The 15,843-nt window shown below is 45.0% G+C and overlaps 1 protein-coding gene across 9 annotated transcripts in view; it reads right to left on the bottom strand.

The window, feature by feature from the left end:
- Positions 1-15,843, bottom strand: part of RALGAPA2 (Ral GTPase activating protein catalytic subunit alpha 2) — a 421,554-nt gene that overhangs the window by 51,968 nt on the left and 353,743 nt on the right. The window contains exon 38 of one of the 9 annotated variants that reach the window (XM_064275724.1): positions 5,134-10,277. The exons of the other annotated variants lie outside the window; for them this stretch is intronic. The gene's annotated coding sequence lies outside the window, so the exon portion shown is untranslated. Of the gene's footprint in view, positions 1-5,133; positions 10,278-15,843 lie in introns of those variants that run through there. 9 annotated transcript variants of the gene reach the window in all.

The following is a 15,843-nucleotide window of genomic DNA, read 5'->3' as shown; positions in this document are numbered from 1 at the left end:
CTTGTTCCATTCATGTTGTGATTGGGAAAGTGGTTTTGGACTGCAAAAGGCACTTCTTCTCTTTCTTTTATATCTGTCTCAGCATTTGGTTCAATTAGGCGAAGAATGGCTGACCAGGAAGTATACATAAGTTACTTAAATGATGTGGTTGGAGGTTTTTATATTTTGCTTTCAAGGTTGGTTGCAAAAATTGCCAGGGGCTGCTGGAATGACTTGCTCTGATTCCAGAGCAGACTTGCCTGTGCTGTTCTGTGCCCTCTGCTAATCTTGGTTCTAGGTTGTGCAAAGAAAAAAAAAAAAAAAATACACATGTATATATATACACACGTGTATACGTATATATGTATCTGTTAAAAATCATTTGTCTTGTTGGAAGTCTAGCAGCGCCAGTAGACTAGATATCCTGGCAGTGCTTTCCAACAAAAGGAGCTGAAAAACAGTCTTGATTTTCTAATCAGCCCCCAGTTGAAGTCTGCTGGGGTGAGGACCCCGTAAACGGTCCTTGTGACACTACTGCTTACTGAGAAGAAGGGAAACTCCACACAAGGAAACCAAGGGAAGCTTAAAACCCACTGCTTCTGAGTTCACTCCGACTCATAGTGACCCTATAGGACAGCACAGAACTGTCCCATAGGGTTTCCAAGGAGTGCCTGGTAGATTTGAACTGCTGGCCTTTTGGTTAGCAGCCAGAGCTCTTCACCACTATGCCACCAGGGTTCCCAGGGAAGGCTTCAGAAACAATAAATGCTGGGGTCCAGGGTGAGGTTCAGGCACAGTTGCTGCCTGTCATTCTCAGAGACAATGGGCAACACATGGCGTGCAGGTGACCCTCTTACAAATGCACTCCATGGAAAGGCCCCTGTGCTGACTGCAATTCAGACAGGGGGTCTGCCTATGGCATCAGCAACTTGGTCCATCATGCAGAGATGGAGCTCCATCCTGGGTGTTAGCCAGCCCCCACAAGGGGCACTCCCACTGATGTACGCCAATCACAGATTAGGGTCAGATGATGATACTAACTAAAACGATCGAGAGCTTACCATGGACCAGGCACTGTGCTAGTTGTTTTATAGGCCTATCACATTTAATCCTCACAACCAACTCTTGAGGTCTGTACTATGTTATCCTCTTTTTGTAGAACAGGAACTGATGATCAGAGATTTGCTCCAGGTCCCTCAGACAGTAAATCCCAGAGCCTGTGCTCAAGCTCAAGCAGTCTAACGTAGAGCCCAGCTCTTAGCTGTGGCCCTGCTCTGGGAATCAGAGCCATCCCCCGTCCCCACCCCCGAGAAAAGACCAGTGGAGCCACAACTCACAGAAAGCCCGATTTCATCCCCTCGTTGGTGTGTTTATAGAAATGTGAAGGAAGAAACGAAAGCACTTCTCCCACCCCCTCCAATTCAGGCTCTATCGTCCAATAATTTCAGGAGAAGGAAAACTTAATGTGTTTAGAAAGACTTCTACAAACTACACCTCAATGCCTGCATCTTAATTAAGTACCTTTAGCAGTAACCTGTTAAGAGAAGTTCCTGTGGGTCAGAGTGGGGATGAGAGCCACCACTTGGCTAAATCCCATTGCTGTGTAACTTCTCTCTTTTTGCAGGGTGGGGGCTTCTGCAGCATGGGGTGCACCATGCCTTTCAGCTTTGTACTTGCTAACGCAGATGTCTTTCTCCCTGGGACACTCACTTCTTAATTCAAACTCTCCTTGCAGGCTCGTGCTTGCAGTGGTGGTTCCCCCTCTGCCCCCAGGGCCTGGTGCCCCCCCCACCCCCCATCTGGGAAGCGTGGGGCTGCGACGTCTGCAACATCCTTCATGGTACCTGGCTGTTGTCACCATTCATCTGCCACAGTGTTTCCCCATGGCTTTCAACCTGTCATGGCCAACAACCCCACAGGTTGTCGGCTGCAGAAAACAATTTTCTCCAGGAGCTACGGCTGAATCTGGTTCAAGGGTGGACGGTGGGAAGGAAGAAGAGGGGTTATTTTGCTCTTTTGTACCTGGAGAATGTATGCCATCAGGTGCAGGTCAGATGCTCGGTCCCAATTAAGTCTGACATCCACAACAGATTCAACGTATAGACTACATTTCAGTAGGTACCTCTGGTCCCATTTAAGTCTGACATCCACAACAGAGTCAACGTACAGACTACGTTTCAGTAGGTACCTCTGAGTATCTAAACACTCAATTTTTTAAGAGTAATGCAGAATCAAATAAAGCAACAAGGCTCTCTTGTCGGAACAAAGATCAGAACTAGAAATTCTCTCATGATGACACATGCTTTAAAAAGAAAACGTACAGATAAAAATATGGGTGTCATATCTTGGTTGATATTTTTATATTCTTGGATTATTCGAAGCTTTTATACTTTGATTTTTTAAAATATTTTATATGCAAAATTCCCTGTCAAAGATCCCATCCATTCTGACTAAAATATACTTGTCACATTACAAATAATAGAAACAACTCTGAAAGCTATTAAAGGTAATATTCCCAACTCACACAATTCTCTGGGACTTTCCACATCTAAGCCTCTTAGAGTCATTTGATACGATCTCCATGACTAAAAATATAACTGCAGTATTACTTAAAATTATAATCAAATCATTCTCTTGCAAATTAAGACACTTACTCCTGGAAAAATAGTCAAATTGAATTAGGTGTGTCTTTCCTTAATGGATCAAAAGCAGCTCCATTAAATCAGCAGTTTTATATTAATGACATGAGACATGGCCCAGACGAAGAAAACGTCTTTTGAGGCCATTTTGTATTTTATTCAAAGAGAGTTGGAGAGGCTCCTCACAATTCAAATCTGAAGCAGAACTGTACTGCAGACTCCCCAACCTGAGGGCCAGGTACGATCCATCCCAATGCGGAGAGCCCAGGTTCATCGTCCCTCAATTCCTTGTTTCTTCTAATTATCACGCCACCTGTCTGTGTGCCCATCTGTCCATTCATTCAGGTGCTATTTACTGAGTGCCACCTACATATCCATTACTTTCCACTCAGGTATATGAGAAGTACTTCCGCACTCCTCAACCCTCTTCCAAATCTCAACTCCTACGATATTCAACCACCATACTGAGTATTATAGTATTGGGAAAGATTCTAAAATGCTTCATGAGGTTATAATTAGTCTGAGTTCCTTTGAGGCTGTATCTCACTCAGAATGAAAGACGTCATTTTTATGAAATAAAAACACCTGCTCAGTGTTGGCACAATGCTCTGCCACTTACACAGCCCTTGTGCAGCCACGGACTCATTGTTCTCCTCCTGAAAACCTCAATCCGTAAACGATAAAACAGAGCCAGGGGGCATAAATGATTCTCCCGGGACCACCCAGCTAGTAATGTGGGGCTCCAACTCAAGCCCAGGCCCCTTTTTACTCCCTTACAGTGTTTCTGCTTATGTAATCTTTCAAACTTACTTTAGTTAAGACTCTTGCAATGTTTACTGCTAAGTTTTTTCACAAATACTGTTGTTTGGTAGTGACACGAAGGATGAGAATTAGATCTTTCCCCTCTCCTCCAGAACCAAGAGTAGCAAAAAATTAATTGCAATTTTTATAACTAATCTGGCATAAATAGAGAGTTTACAACTGAATTATACTTGTACGACTGGCATTGTTGTTGTTGTTAGGTGCAGTCAAGTTGGTTCTGACTCACAGCAACCCTACGTATGGCAGAATGAAGCGCTGCCCAGTCCTGTGCCATCCTCACAATTGCTGCTGTGTTTGAGTCCACTGTTACAGCCACTGTGTCAAACCATCTCACTGAGGGTCTTCCCCTCTTTCACTGACCCTCTACTCTACCAAGCATGATGTCCTTCTCCAGGGACTGGTCCCGCCTGATAACATGTCCAAAGCATGTAAGATGCAGTCTCGCCATCCTTGCTTCTAAGGAACATTCTGGTTGTACTTCTTCAAAGACAGATTTGTTCATTCTTTTGGCAGTCCATGGTATGTTCCATATTCTTTGCCAACACCATAATTCAAACACAACAATCCTTTGGTCTTCCTTATTCTATTGTCTAGCTTTCCATGCATATGAGGCAACTGAAAATATCACAGGTTGGGTCAGGTGCACCTTAGTCCTCAAAGTGACATCTTTGCTTCTCAACACATTAAAGAGATCTTTTGCAGCAGATTTGCCCAATATAATACGTCATTTGATTCCCTGACTGCTGCCTCTATGGGTGCTGATTGTAGATGCAAGTAAGTAAAATGAAATCCTTGAAAATTTCAGTATTTTCTCCACTTACCATGATGTTGCTTATTGGTCTAGTTGTGAGGATTTTTGTTTTCTTTACGTTGATGTGCAATCCATACTTAAGGCTGGGGTCTTTGATCTTTATCCGTAAGTGCTTCAAGTCCTCTTTGCTTTCGGGAAGCAAGGTTGTGTCATCAGCACATTGCAGGTTGTTAACGACTCTTCCTCCAATCCTGATGCCATGTTCTTCTTCATATAGTCCAGCCTCTCAGATTATTTGCTCAGCGTTACAGATTGAATAAGTACGGTGAAAGGATACAACCCTAACACACAGCTTTCCTGATTTTAAACCAGGCAGTATCCCCTTGTTCTGTTAGAATGACTGCCTCTTGGTCTCTGTACAGGTTCCGCAATTGCACAATTAAATGTTCTGGAATTCCCACTCTTCACAAAGTTATCCATAATTTGTTATGATCCACACAGTTGAATGCCTTTGCATAGTCAACAAAACACAGGAGAACATCTTTCTGGTATGCTGTGCTTTCAGCCAGGATCCATCTGACATCAGCAGTGATATTCTTCATTCCACGTCCTCTTCTGAAACCGGCCTGAATTTCTGGCAGTTCCCTGTCGATGTACTGGTGCAATCGTTTTTGAATGATCTTCAGCAAAATTTTACTTGCATGTGATGTTAGTGATATTGTACAATAATTTCTGCATTCTGTTGGATCACTTCTCTTTGGAATTGGCACAAATATGAATCTCTTCCAGTCAGCTGGCCAGGTAGCTGTTTTCCAAATTTCTTGGCATAGATGAGTGAGCACCTCCAGTGCTGCATGTTTGTTGAAACATCTCAATTGGTATTCCATCAATTCCTGGAGGCTTTTTTTTTTTTTTTGCCAATGCCTTCAGTGCAGCTTGGACTTCTTCCTTCAATACCTTCAGTTCTTGATCATATGCTACCTCCTGAATAGGCTGAACATCGACCAATTCTTTCTGCTACAGTGACTATATATTACTTCCATCTTCTTTGGGATGCTTCCTGCATCATTCAATATTTTGCCCATAGAATCCAGTTGGCATAAGACTACAGAATTTAGAGTTATAAACTATATTAATTTAATCTTTTCATTTACACATCAGGGATTAAGAAACTTAAGTGAGCCCATTTAAGCAAAATTCATCTTACTGTGCTTGTTTCTGGCCACATTCTGAACCGAGAGCAGTACAGCATTCTAAGGTATTATTTATTAATCATTTTGAATGGACATTTTAAATAAGAAAATGATTTAGCACCATTAGATATTCATTATAAAGTCATGAAACGCTTCTACATTGAGAACAACAGGGCTTTTAATTTTAAGATCCAATTGGCTTTTGCTCCACAATCAAAACACTGAGAGGCAGTAAGAGTCGATTTTCATTCTCCAACTGCCATTTTCCAAAGATAATTATGCTTCTGGCAGATCCGTATTTTGGCACCTTATGTATCACTTAGCATCATTAAAAAACACTGAAGAAAGTAAAATCATCTGTGCAAATAACTGAGCAAAAGAGGGCCTATCTGCACAGGCCTGACGTTCCATGTGCCATCACAGATAGTTTGGTGTAAGTTGAAGCCTGAGTTCAGATGCAGTCTCCACTGAGTCCTGGCACTGCAGCCCTAAAGAAAGAGCTTGTGCCCTGAGCCCCAGCTCCCTCAGCTGTGACTGTGGTTTGAAGCTGAACTGCAGGACTACTCTTAACCAAAAAAAAAAAAAAAAAAAACCAAACCATACCAAACCTATTGTTGTCGAGTTGATCCAACTCACTGCAACCCTACAGGACAGAGTAGAACTGCCCCATACAGTTTCCAAGTAGAGCCTGGTAGATTTGAACCCCCAACCTTTTGGACTGGTCTTAGCGAGAGTAAATGATGCCACATGTGTGCTGAGCCTAGGGCCTGGCAGGGGGCTGGTCACCATCACAGCGACAACTGCTGGAGCTGGTAGTACCCCCTGTTGGTGGAACCTAACAAGCAGCAGCTGGCTAGGGAGAAATGTGATATTCCAGCACAGGGTGGAAGCATGAGTTTGGGGCTGAGGGTCAATAGTCTACTACCCAACACAGCGGTCCAGGATCCCGCCCAGAGAATCACTGCCCTGCCAGAGTCAAGGCAGCAAGGCCTTCGTGGGAAAATGCACACCACCTCCTTGTCTACTGCTTGAGATTGCATCTTCCAAGAGGTAGGGACATATTTCAGGGGGGATATTTTTCTCAATTAGAAGCTGAATCAGAGGCCAGGGACTAGGACAGTCATTTTCTCACTGCTCTTGCCCCAGCTCCCATGACTACTTAGAAATGCAACTTTAGAAATTCCCTTTGCATTTCTCTCCTGCTTGTCCCTCCCTAACTTCTCCACTTCCACATGGGGAGAAGTCTCACTGCCTTAATGAAACATCCTGAATAAACATCACTGGAGTCTTCTCAGACTCTGGGGCTCAATGACAGCACGTGAACAGAAGAATGTTTTTAATGCCTCTACGTATCCTCAGTCAGAGGTAATCCTCTTTTGAGCTTAGAGAGAATATAAAGGACGTATATTGCATGATTCCTGTCTTCTCCCGCTTACAACTGATGTGACATGACAGACCTGCAGACGCTCTTCCTAGAGATTCTAGATTGTCCAGATAAATCCACTGAATGTTGTGAGAGGGGGGCTGGCTAAACCCTTTGGTGTGGTTAGGGGGCTCTGTAGAATGGGTCCTCCCCTGACGCTTGGCTCCGAGACTAGGGCAGGGAAAAGGGCCCTAGGGAAGGCAGGAGGGAAGCATCACGAGGGATTTCTCAAAAGTGCCTAAAGAAGTCGAGCAAACAGGGCTCCTAGAACTAGGACTGGGGAGGGATGGCAGGGATGAACCATGGAAAGTCTTAAAACCGGGTGCAGGCATCTGGACTCCACAACTTGCATGGCATTAGGGGAGCAAGGAGGTTCCTGGGAAGGGAGGCCAACTTGGCCGTGGGGAGAGGCACGTGTGGCAGTAGGCACTCAGGCTGCAGGGCAGAAAACAGTGCAGGGATCTACAGAGAAGGCCCTTGAAATAGCCTTGGCAATGCCTCTGGATGAGAAAATCAGCAGGGCAAGGAAAGGACCCCAGACAGCTATAAGACATTTCAAAGAACAAACAGGTTTAACGGATAGTGTCCAGAAAATGAAAACTTAAGCATTCACTACACTGTATAATTTAAAAATGTTTGATTCAGTTTGCAAGAATATTTGCAAGCTAGCAATAGATTATAATTATCCTTGAAAGCATGCAAAACAATTGAAAGCATTTTTGACTATGAGATTCTCAAAGTGAGCACATGTTGCCGTGTCTGGAATGTCACCTATAGAAGATGAGGTGCACTTCTGCATGCAGCAGTCATTCCTCGGGACAGGTTGTGTTCTAGGCTTTCCCTCTACACACAGCCCACACAGGGGCTATCTCTAATGATAGCCCCTACTGATATTACCTGCACAGGTTTAGAAGAGAGGTGAGTGGGTTACACAATCTTTAACTTATAACTAATAAATCAGATTTAGGTCGCTGAAATCATGTATCTGTTTTAAAAAAGAACTTGATGAGAGAAATTCTAAGGGCTGTGTGAGGGCTAGTAGTGATTGCTTTTCACTCTCAGAATTCAGCATGAGAGCAAGCTGCTTTCTCCTTGATGATGCAACCACTACAGAATAAAATACCTGGGTGCTCTTCTCCAGAGACAGGTCTGAGGCTGTGATTGTCTTGTATTAGCTGTCGATGAGGGGCGGCCAGGGCGCTCCTTGGTAATTATCATCAGCTGCCTGGTGTCCCAAGCAGGTGATTGCCATGGGATAAATAACTGGGAGAAAAGTTAAAAGCTACCAAGCAGACGTCCCCTGAGCTTTGTGACCATGCTGAGCGTATTAAAATTGGGAACAGTATAGACTCAGCTCTGTAAGCTCCTTGATGAGCTTTGGATTTTGAACTTTTTGGAGGACACGTTAAACGTACCTGCCTGGACTTTTTACCCCTTATCAATGCCAGATGATTCCCTCAATTATAAGAGGATTAAAGGCCATACCATTTCTGTATCAAACAGCTACCTAAAGTTAATGGTTTATCAAATCCAAAACCAAACCCGTTGCTGTCAAGTTGATTCTAACTCACAGCAACCCTACAGGACGGAGCAGACCTGCCCCCCCAGGATTTGTAAGGAGTGGCTGGTAGATTTGAACTGCTGACCTTTACGGTTAGCAGCTAATCTCTTCATCACTGTGCCACCAGGGCCCCAAAGTTAGTGGTTTAAGAAAGACTAAATAGCAGACTACCTCAAAGTTGGGAGAACTGATTCAGCCATAATACATGTATATGGGAAAGCAAAAAATTATAATTATTTTGAAAGAACAAATTCTAATTTGTCTTCAAATAAACTTGTCTCTGATTTTTTTCTTTTTTAAAAACTAGATGGCCACCTTTTTGCCAGGGAGAATCATCACTGGTAAATGCACGGATTCCTGTGATTGCCCACCGTAAAGCTGCCCACACAGGAAGTAGCTTGGATTGCAGAAAGTCTGGCCCTATGCTGCCCAGTCTGGGGCTTGGGTCTGAATACCCAGCTTGCCTGTCTGGCCAGGTTCCTAATGCAACACGTGCCTCTCCTGAATCGGGGCACAGGGCAGAACCTCCACCCCAGTGGTCTGGTGGCTCACATCTGGTTTGTGGGTGTGCTCTCAGTATCTCCTAAGTATATTCTGCCTATGCTAAGCACCTGTATTTTAAGAAAGACCATCCTAAATACCAAACCCATAAACCAAATCTGTTGCCGACGAGTTGATTCCAACTCATAGCGACCCTGTAGGACAGAGTAGAACTGCCCCATAGGGTTTCCAAGGAGAATGGATTCGATCTGCAGACCTTTTGGTCAGCAGCCATAGCTATTAACCACCGCATCACCAGGGCTCCATCCTAAACACACCCTTCAAATATAGTGAAAATCTGTTCAGCCATTTTTACTTCATGCTGTAAAGACAAACATCTAGTAATATTCCTATCCATCTGTCTGTCCATAAACAAACATACAATCCATATTAATCCTATTATGTGCCAATCATGCAGCAAGATTACCTTGTATAATACTCGAAAACCCTACGAAGTAGGTACTGCTGTTCCCATTTGACAGCTGACGACACTGAGGCTCTGAGGCTCTGAGGCTACAGATGAGGCCAAAGCAGACTAACACTAGCAACTTCACATGCTGCAACCTATCGCTTGTCCAGGGCCCCACAGAGAGCGCCTGCACCACTTCCAGGAAATATTTTGAAAGAGAAGGAGGAAACCAGAAGGGGTGCCTAAGCCCAGCCAGGGGAGTTTGGGGGAGCTGGGTTCACACATGGGAGGCCACCTACAGAAATCAGGAATAAGCCCTTTGAAGAAAGTAATAAATACAAACTGAATTCTAAAATTTAGTATTTTCTGTACAAACAATACCAACAGTTTGACTTACTTCACAAGGTTGAAAATATTTCTTAGATGAGGTCTAACTGTAAATATTCATGAACAAACCCACTCAGCTCACGTAAAGGAGGCTCTTACTAATTAATTTCATAATTAATGTGTTCTCTCTTGAATACAGTCAGCATGTACCCAAAGGATTACAGAGACCAGTTCAGCTGACAAATGAAATAGTCTGGACAGTTTCTTGAGAATGAATACAATGTCAGGAAGAACTAGAACTAAAGGAAACGTCTGCTTTAAAACATAACAGATTTATGTGCTAAAATATTTTCAAAACGCAACCCACATCAACGAAATTTCAGAAGGGAAAGCAAATAATAAAATATTCCAGTGTATTTATTTTACATAGTAAAGCACAGTACATTTAATATAAATGTGACTAAAAGTGTCAATTATTTTTGTATCCAAAAGAGGCAGTCAGTTGTCATTACAGCTTCTCAGACCTAGCCGGCAGTGGTAACCTATCTCTGTGCGAAGGAAGAGAGGAAGAGAGAAGGAACAGTGGTATATCTGGGGAGGGAATGTCTCTTGATCTGGTGTTCATTTGGGGGCCTGAAGAAAAAAAATCAAGGAAACCAAGCTCTAGTAAATTAGCAAGGCCAGACAGTAAGAAATAAAGTGTATATATGCAAATTGAAAATGAAAATAAAGCAAATGTTAATGAAAATGGTTAGCCTCCCCAAACAAAAGTCGGTCACGTGCCAGCCACACTGGACTCCCATGGAGCCTTTCCTGAGGGCTTATTACCCAAGTGTCACCAACTCGGGAAGGTGCCACTTTCAACCTATCAGCACAGGGCCTGCAGCTTTAAAATGAGTAAGTTCAAAGCTAAAGTTGATTGAAAAGGGTAAACTCTTAAAAATGAGTGGAGATAATTTCAGCCTTCTGAGTTCTGCAGGGGAATGTTTCAGCTATACCCAGAAATCACTGAGGTGAGTGGCTGATTCCCTAACACAAACACAGGAGACGGACAAGGATACTGCCAAGATGGCTGGTTGCCTGCAAGCGAAGACAAGGCAGGTGCTGACACCACCTTCCATTTGCCTGAGATTAGACTACTGTATTTAATCTCCTTCTAGGAAAAGGTATTCAAAGTGAAACAATTCTGAAGTTATTCTTATCTGTTCTACCTAAGCCCTGGAGCAGACACATCACGGGGACATGGCTCCCAGTGTGGAATCAGGTCTTCACTTTGCTGTTGTTGTTAGCTGCCACTGAGTTGGCTCCAACTCATGATGACCTGATGTACAAGAGAATGAAATACTGGCTGATCCTGTGCCATCTTCACACCCGTTGGTATGCTTGAGTCCATTGTTGCCGTCATCGTGCATCTTAAGTGCCTTCTAACCTAAGGGGTTCATCTTCTAGCACTACAGTTTTCAGAAGTGTATTTCCAGACCCCTCTTCCTAGTCTGTCTTAATCTGGAAGCTCCACTGACACGTGTCCACCACTGGTGACCCCGCTGGCATGTGCAATACCGGCGGCGTAGCTTCCAGCTTCTAGCAACACATCAGCCACCACAGTATGACAAGCTGACAGGCAGCGGGTAGACTTCTTTACAGCTCTAGAATTCAATCTCTCACAGCACTTCAGGTGCCAGGGGAACCGCGAGATACATGGGAGCGGCAGGAGACACTGCAGCCCGTTTCCTCGCGGGAGGTTCTGCGAAGCTGCCTCAGTGGCTGACCTTCTTACTGCTGTTGAAGAGCCTGGCACTACTAATGGAGGAAGTGGGCTGGGGAGATTTATGATGCAAAAACATGAGGCTAAATTCTACTCTGCACACACGAGGTTGCCATGAATTCCATAAAACAAGAGGGAAACTTGGTAAATTTTACCAAATTTAAGGTATTTGGTTATTCCTGAGCAGACTTAGCTACATACTTAGCTCTCTGCTACATGTTGGGGGTGCAGGGGAGGAAGGGGTGCTTAATGTTTCCTGCTCCCAAGGACATTACCTTTTGGAGAGAAAAACATACACAAAGGCAGATAACACAGAACAAAAAAGAAAGGATAGTAAGGAATACACTCTTTAAATGAACGCACGTTTACCAAGTGATGGTCTATCTGAGGAAGGGGAGCAGGGTCTGAGGGTCCTCTCCTTACTGTGACCCCCTGGGAATAAGGACCTGGCAGCTCTCTTTTGGGGCAGGAGAGAAGAGATGATACATTAGCATGCTAGTGAAGAAGATGGACGCCAGTGGAGTTCCTGGGTGCTGCTCTGAAGTCCCAGGATCAAAACCGGCTGGCACTGATCTGTCCTCCTAACGGAAGGGAGTAAAGGAAGCCCAGTGCTGGGGTGAGTGCGCAGACCTTTCCTTCCGCAGGCGGAAGCTGCGCCTCCATTTCCTCTCCAGGAACCGCCCTACACTGAACGCACACGAACACGAACGAAGATTAAGTCTGTACGCGGTATTACTAAAAGTTCTTGGAGATTTCTTGTTCCAAATTCTGCTTAGAAGAACAAACCCAGAAATAACTTTTTACCTACTGGATCCTTAAAATGGAATGAATTATGTATTAAGTTAAATCATACAAAATTGCTGATTTTGACCATTTTTGACCTACAAAAATGGCAATTTCACGTGGTCCGATCTAATACTAGAAGCAGTCATTGATTATCCTACAAAGCCCACTGGGCCCAAAACATTTCCCCTTAAGTCGGCATGGGCCCCAGTCCTGCTTGCTGCTATTTCTCCCTTCTCTCTAAAGCCACAGACTGCTCCCCTCACCCATAAAGGAAACGCTTTCGTGTTTAGTGATTTCAGAACCCCTCACATAAAGACCCCACAAGGATCTAAAATACCTTGTGCCTCCAGAAAAAAAAGTCCCGCCCAAATTAGTCCGAGACCTGTAAACATGGTTCTGCACGAGTCTTCCACAAAGGCCTCAACCTATTTGTAAGTACTACTCCTCACCCACCAAACAATTTAATAAGGTAGATCTTCCCTTGTTCAGGGTCCCTAGGTGGCACAGTTTGCTCTTGAGCCCTGGTGGTGTAGTGGTCAAGAGCTCGGCTGCTAACCAAAAGGTCGGTAGTTTGAATCCACCAGCCGCTCCTTGGAAACCCTATGCGGCAGTTCTACTTTATTGTATACGGAGTCGGCAAACGGTTTGTTGTTGTTGTTGTTGCTGTTGTTTACTAACCTAAAAATGAGCCCTGGTGGCGTAACAGTTAAGTGTTCAGCTGCTAACCAAAAGGCTGGTGGTGCAAACCCACCCAGCAGCTCTGCAGGAGAAAGACCTGGCGATCTGCTCCCCTAAAGATGACGGCCTGAAGACCCTGTGGGGCAGTTCTACTCTGTCACATGGGGTCGCTCGCTAGGAGTCAGAATCAACTTGACAGCAGCTAATAACAACTAACCTAAAGACTGGTGGTTTGAAACCACTCAGTGGTGGTGACCTGCTTCCATAAAGATTCCAGCCAAGAAAACCCTATGGAGCAGTTCTACTCTGACATACACGGGGTCACCATGAGTTGGAATCAACTCAGCAGCAGTGGGTTTGGGTTTTGGATCCTTGCTCAGAGGAGTTACTCATCTCTTCCCTCTTCTGATGCAGTCTCCACTGTGAAGGGAAACTGAGCTGGTGGCTGAGAGAGGATGTGGACTTAAATGTCACAGTGATAACTGAGTAAAGAGGCAGCAACCCTCTTCACAGCCCATGCCTCGCCTGGTCTTGTTGGGCAGTCAGGGCTTTAGGGACAGAGGAGCGTCAGGCCGGAGCCCTTGGAGTGAGGAGGGAAGACAGTTACCGCCTCTGACTGTCCGCTATGTCCTGTTGGACACACACAGGCACAGTTGCCTGATCTGATCCCTGCCACAGGCTGCAGAGCGCACGGCCCACCAAGCTCATGGGCTTACCAATAGGGCCAGCCACAGAACCTATCAGTTAGTATGTGTGTAACATGTATGTTTATGTATAATACCTATGATTTCATAAGTGTTAGCTAAAGAAGTTTGGCTATTATTATTAGTTTAAATATGTTTACCTTCTGTAAATGGCACCAACTTCAGAACCCTATGTTTTGAACGCTCTCTGGTAACTCGTACACACACAGCTCCATTGTTTCTCTCACAGGCCACATCCCAGCAAATCCAAATCTACCCAGAACTTGACTATTATCACCACGCCATCGTCATCCTGTCCCTGGATTATGGCTGCAGCCTCCTGCCTTTCTCTACCCAGCAGCCTGAGTGGACCTGGGAGCGTGTCCCTCCTCTGCTCAAGCCCCTTGGAGGCTCCCATCTCATGCACAGCAAGAGCCAAAGTCCTTCCAGTGGCCGCTGAGGCCCTTCCTGGGCCAGCCCTGACCTCCTGCCAGAATCTTTGACCTCCAGAGTTACCCCAGCGGGGCAGCCTCTCTCTGGTGCCCTTGTGGTGCCCTGGGCTGAAATGTTCTTCCTGAGATTCCCACCTGGCTCTCCCTCACTTCCTTCACGTCATTTCTCAAATGGCAGCTTCTCAGGAGGCACTAGGTAGACACTTGTCCCGGCCCTGTGTCCTTGTCCCCCTCAGCACCCAGCCTAGTCTCACACAGCATGTATGTTAATGTTACTGACTGCCTTTCCCCCTGGCCAGAGAGCTCTACGGGGCAGGGACTGTGATCCACCTTGGTCAGTTCTTTATCCTCAGGGCCTAAAACAAACCCCAAACCTAAACATGCTTGGTGTGGGCTCCCTGCATTACTGACTGACAAACACTGCAGCAACATCTGAAGAACCAATTCTGACGTTTTACCCACCTGAGGCAGGTGAGGGGCACGGGGGAATCCTGACGCTGGGGCTTTTGTGACTCCCTGGAGTGGTACTCAGTCGGGGTCCATGGGCCCCTTTTGAATCATGATCAGAGTTCAAGGGATCCATGTGGTTGGGTGGTAAAAAACTACATATCAATTTTCACTATCCTTTAACCCAAATGAAGCATTTCTTCATGATGAGTATGAACAGTAAGTCCCAGGGGTACCACCTGTGACTCTGTGGCCGCAGAAATCCCAGGTATCTTCCTATCACTTTACGTTGTTGCCCATGTTGCAAAACATCAGCCACTGCTCTTGGTATTTAATGCACAAATAAAGATGTGCATATATTAGTATATACATGCTGGGTTTAAAACACTGTTCATTTTCTGTACTTCACTATAACTGGTTTCCTTTGTAATCCTATGTTTTATGAGAAAGGCAGGAGGCCCAGAGAACAAAGAAGGTTGAAAGACCCTGCCAGAGTTCTAGGTAAGCACTAAAGGCCAAGCTACGGCGACCGCAACCACCAGGACCATTAGCATTGCGGAGCTCTCCCGCTGGCTGGGACTGCTCTCAGTGCTGTATGCTCACTAACCATCACACCCAGCCAAGCTCCCAAGGACATGGCACTAATTTTAGTCCCATTTTACAGATGAGAAAACAGGGCCATGGGGAGACTGGGGGTCCCCCACTGGGCAGCTGGATTCAGTTTCAATCTCCAGATCCCGAGACTGTGTCAAAGAGGGGTGGCCAATATGACGATCGAGTTTGATCAAAACAAAATGGAATTCCAAGCTAGGAGACCAAAGGCTGCATGAATATATAATCTATATGTATGTCCAACAATGAAATTCATATATATTTACTTTGTCCTTGCAGAGTACTTATGTAAAATAGTCTGAAAAATTAATCCTTTTGAAAAAGGTATGAAGTTGTGTTCTTCTCCAGACTTGCTGTCCCTTCTAGGCAAACGTGGCATCATTTCCTATTGGAAAGGACCCAGCGTGTGGAAAGGGGAAAGGAACTGTGTGTATTAGGCCGCTGTCCATACCGGATGCTGTGGTAGCCGCTTTTCACTGACTGTGGCATCTCCCTCCCTTTTCACAGATACAGAGACTGAGGCCAGGAGACATGACAGCACTTGGCTCCAGTAACCTCCCAATTTATCATGGAGTGGCCTGACTGCCATTTGATGACACATTGAAAAGCCCCACAGACCTAATACTCACCCTTCTAAGCAACCCTGGCAATTCTTTATAATTAGCAACCACTGGACAGAGGAAATAAAGAGCCCTGGTGGAGCAGTGGTTAAAGTGCTCAGCTGCTAACTGAAAGGTCGGTGGCTCGAACCCGCCAGTTGCTCTGTGGGAGAAAGA

Source organism: Loxodonta africana, chromosome 24 (assembly GCF_030014295.1).
Source record: "Loxodonta africana isolate mLoxAfr1 chromosome 24, mLoxAfr1.hap2, whole genome shotgun sequence".
Taxonomy (NCBI): domain Eukaryota; kingdom Metazoa; phylum Chordata; class Mammalia; order Proboscidea; family Elephantidae; genus Loxodonta; species Loxodonta africana.
The sequence above is the reverse complement of the archived record's forward strand: the minus strand, read 5'-3'. Positions and strand labels throughout refer to the sequence as shown.